Source organism: Leptosomus discolor, unplaced genomic scaffold (genome assembly GCF_034619465.1).
Source record: "Leptosomus discolor isolate bLepDis1 unplaced genomic scaffold, bLepDis1.hap2 HAP2_SCAFFOLD_29, whole genome shotgun sequence".
In the NCBI taxonomy this organism is placed as follows: domain Eukaryota; kingdom Metazoa; phylum Chordata; class Aves; order Leptosomiformes; family Leptosomidae; genus Leptosomus; species Leptosomus discolor.
Genome location: NW_028237772.1, coordinates 823,883 through 828,388, shown reverse-complemented (window position 1 = coordinate 828,388; position 4,506 = coordinate 823,883). Strand labels below are relative to the sequence as shown.

The 4,506-nt window shown below is 48.7% G+C and overlaps 1 pseudogene; it reads left to right on the top strand.

The window, feature by feature from the left end:
* The first annotated feature begins 1,134 nt into the window (after positions 1-1,134).
* LOC147412854 (structure-specific endonuclease subunit EME1-like) lies at positions 1,135-3,815 on the top strand (annotated as a pseudogene).
* Positions 3,816-4,506: the final 691 nt, after the last annotated feature.

The following is a 4,506-nucleotide window of genomic DNA, read 5'->3' as shown; positions in this document are numbered from 1 at the left end:
AGCCTGAGCCAAGACCGCACACGGGGACTGTCAGCTCATTACCAGGACATTTAGAGCCAGCCCAGCTATCCCCCACACCCTACTTACCACCCACCCCTCTGCAGCAGCCTGGAGCCTCCCTCACCCCTTCCCAGCCCTGCCCGAGACATCCCTGGAGATCCTTGCTCTCAGGGCCTTGTTCTCAAATGGCTTACGTGAAGCTGCCAATCGACTTGGCAACCCTCAGCACCAACACCCAGCACTAAAAGACTCCTTTTGCTTTGAGCGTGTCCCTAAACCACCAACTCTTCCATTTTCCTACAGTTTACACACGAGCTATGTGGTTTTCCTTCATATGAATGCTAGTCCACACCCCAACAGCCTTGGATGATACCTGTCTTGAGAGAAGAACCAGTCATCGAGAGGATGAAATTAAATCTGTATTGTATAAATGAACTATGTATCAATTTACTGTCTAAATCTCTGTTGATTGCAATGTGCAGGCGGACATCTTGGGGAAGGATCCTATGTCCCCGGGGCGCATCGTTATTAAGGGACGTCTCTACTGATCTCACTGTGGGTAGAGGAGTTTTTCTTACCCACTGCAGATTTGCAACAAGACCCCCACAACCTAAGTCCCCTGCAAAGAGGCCCCATCTCAAGTGCTGCTGCTGCTGCTGCTGCTGCCCAGAGAGGAATAAAACTCTTGGCAGCGATGCCAAAGGCCTGGCACAAATTTCTGTTCCAGCCAGGCCTCGTCACATGAGGCACAGGCACTGCTGGTTGCTGGGATGGGCCTGACATGGCCTGGAGAACAGACAAGCTGTGATCTCCCTTTCAGCTTCCTCCTCGGCCGCGGGGCGGTTCCTTACACAGACATACTCTGAACTCTTACAGACGAGAAGACTCCAAGCCAGGACCACACACCGGCGTACATAGAATTCCTACCCTGAACACGCTCAGTGAAGCATTTTGTGCAAATTCTCGAGTTACAAACAGAGCAAGTCAAGGAGAAAAAAATAATCATTTGTTGTAGACACTGACTTTCTCTGGAACACAAACTACCTTTCACGCCACAGAATTCCTCCTTAAACAAAGCAACAAAAGACACGGACAGAAAACACTGGTTTTCTTATCAAGAAAGTTGACCCTCTCATGACCTCCTCTCTGCTAAAAATGATTGAGATAGAATTGAGCATCACCTGGAGGAGGAAGATCGTGTCATCTCAGGTTTGTGAGCAAAATCTCCCTGTTCTTGCCCTTTCCTTCCTCTGTTACTTGCACTAATTAGCAATTGTATTTAGCAACCCAAGTAAAAACCCTCGAATCTCCCTGCCTCAGAGCTCTGAGTGGCAGCGCTGGTTGGAGCAACTCAGAAGCAGACTGTTGGTCTGGCTGTTTGTTTTCCTGTCTGGACAGATGGAAGAAGAAGACGAATGGGCAGAAGATCCCAATGTCCTGGCTGTGCTTCACTTGGAGGAGCTTTTGTCCACGGTTCACAACTTCGTACAAGTGAGAGTGCTGATGACTTCTGTGCCCCCAGACACACCTTGCTGTGAAGGTGGTGGTTGTCATCCCCCTTCACGGCAGGAAGGTTTTGATGGGGGTTGGAGCCACAGTTTCAGTAAACCAGAAATCTGGTTTTAGAAGCCATTAACGGGTCAAAACCACTAGGGTTGTACAATGCAAAGTTCTGACAAGCTTTCGTTCCCAGTTACAACTTGTCACCGATTTTTGAGGAGATAACATTGGCAGATGAAGTGAGATTATTTTTGATTTCCTTCTGCCTGTCACGGGTTAGGGCAGGAAATAAAGGGCAGTGAGGCCACTGCCGTAACTTTGTGCTGCATCAAGTATTGCCCGCTTGCCCCTGAGAAGCATCGCAAACAGATTTTCTCATCTGCAGATCCAGCTACAGAATCAGAGCCATAGGTTGCTGCGCTTGCATGTGCACCTCAGAAGGGTTTAACTCCTTTTCTCTGTTGATCTTTGCAGGAGGCCCAGGGCTGTGCTGAAGGACAGGAGACCCTCCAGAGCTACGTAGCTCGTGCGATGGAGAAAATGCCCGAGAAAATGCAAGATGCTGTGACCCTTTCAACCAAGAGTGGAGTTGGATGTGAGAAGATCCATTGTTCCATCTGTTGTTTCCAATGATCTTTACAGGCCTTGCTCAATGTGCAGCTGAGGAAACAAATCCAAGTCAGGTTTTTTGAGACCTGGGGGGAGTTCGGAGCACATGCCACCGTGTTCACAAAAGCTGTAGCTGAAGCACCGTTCAAGTGAGTAAGGAGACGAGGTTTGGTCATGTCTTCTTTGGAGAGGCTGCACTTTCACAGGGACTGCGGGGGAACAGCAGGTACAGGGCTGCACTTCAGGGCAACACGGTGTGACGATTTTGAAAGACCAGGCAACACAGAGCAGCTGCTCATTCAGCACAGGGTTGGTTCTTGGAAACGGAGGTCCTGCCCGGGGAGGGGTGGGGACAGACGCTGGTTTCACATTGGAGTCTCACTTGACATCGAGCAAAGCTCTTGTTGTCAGTCTGATTTTAGGAGTGGGAAGGGATCGCAACTAGAGCTGAGCTTTTACAGCACCAGCTTTTCTTCCGTATGTAATCAAGAGAGGCATTACTGAGGAGGAGCTGCTTAGCTGCTGCCATGGATAAGGTAGAACAGCAGCAGGTTGCACAGCAGTGGCTAAGCAAGCCCCCTTGTGCTGTCCCACACGATCGTAGCATTCCTGTCACAGCAGCTGCTGTATGTCACATCTCGGCCGTGAGAAGAGGTGAGATGTCATTAACAGTGACACGTAGAAGTGTTTCATTACGGTGGACAGTCAGAAAGTGAATTCTTGTTTACCACTTTCTATGTGTGTTGCCTTGTGTCAGGATTGCTCCCAAGTACAGGATCGTTTATTTTCAGTAGGAAATTGGATGTAAAGAAAATCGGGCCCAGTTTTTAGCATTTACTTTGATGCCAGTGGTGTCTGTAACAGCACAGAGTGAGAGGTGGCTCTCCTTCTCTGGCCGTGTGACAACAGGTGCAGGGATAGGATTTTCTTCGCAGCCTCATTGCCTCATTTTCTTTCCCATCCTTTGTTCTCCCCAGGCAAGAGCGAGAGAAGACGGGGCTCCCTTTCAGCTTAGAGAAGGAGCGGTGCAGAGGGGTGAAGGCAGCTCCTTCTCAAAAGGGTCTCTTGGAAGCTTGGAAGAGACAGATACAACAATTTAACCGGGTCAGCCTCAAGACGGCTGAGGCTATCGTGTCTGTCTACCCTTCTCCTCATCTTCTGTACCAGGTGAGGATGCCTCAGGAATACTGAGGACTGTATGCAGGCAGCCAGCTAACGTAAGGAGGGGAAGAAATCCTTTCATTGGTATTAAATTGGACACAACAGTTCTGTGCGAGCTGTTTAGTAAGGCAGTGAGGGAACTGGTGCCACGGCACCCATTGCTTTGGCCTTACAGAGCAGGCTACTGAGGGAGCAGTATTGGTTCTGCGTCAGCCTGTGAGCTCCCAAATGAGAGCTGGGGAGAGACGGGGTGAAAAAGGAGCGTCCGTTGTGAAAGGGTGGAGCGGTGACAGGTGCAGAGCTTGGATTATTTTTTTGAGCAACGGATGCAACTGGATGACACCGCTGTTCCTTTGTGTTGCTTTTAGGCCTATAGCAGATGCTTTTCAGAGCAGGAGAAGGAAAACATGCTGGCGAATATCCCCGTGTGCCGCGGCGACGGTGTGACAGCCACCTCCCGGTGGATCGGCCCAGAGCTCTCCTGCCGAATCTATCTGCAGATGACTGCCCCCAGTCCTGGCCTCTCTTTGTGTTTCACTGGCTAGCCCCAGGCAACGAGGATTTTAGTGTTTGCCTGGTTCAAGTACTCAGTTTTCTGCCGGGCACAAGGACTTAGAGAACAAATGGTCATCGATCCTAGTTTAAAGACTGAAAACAGATTTAGAATTGATTGTAGCAGAAGGTTGGATGAAGTTGCTGAACGCGTGGAGTTTACACAAGAAAGACGGTCAACATCTTCCAGAAGAGCACGAGTTGGACATGGTTGAGAGTCGACAGTTCCTTTTATTTATTTTATCCAAAATAAAATATTTTGAATAATAACGATCTTTGCTTCTTAATATGCCATCTTGAATGTAGACAGGTACGTCATCTGTGGAAAGGAATACTTTCTTCTGCAAGTAGTTATCTTCCCTCTCCACTGTGAAAAATCCTAATGCTAAAGCAACGTGGTGCTGCCCCCCAGCACCTGCCCTAGTGAGGTGGAAGAGCTTTGCCTCACCAAATAGACTCAGTGTTCCACTGTGGCAGATGGGAAGGAGTAAGACTAATTTTCAGATATCAATTTAGACTGCCCTGGTTCAGTCTCCAGACGGCTTGATTGATAGAAGGTCTTGAAATTTGATTATATGCATGGAATGACAAGATCTGAACAGTTTGCAGAAAAAAAGCTTTCTTTTCATCAGATTGGGGAACATGCTGTTAAGAGAGGGTCAGACAGTGAGGGACAAAGAAAGA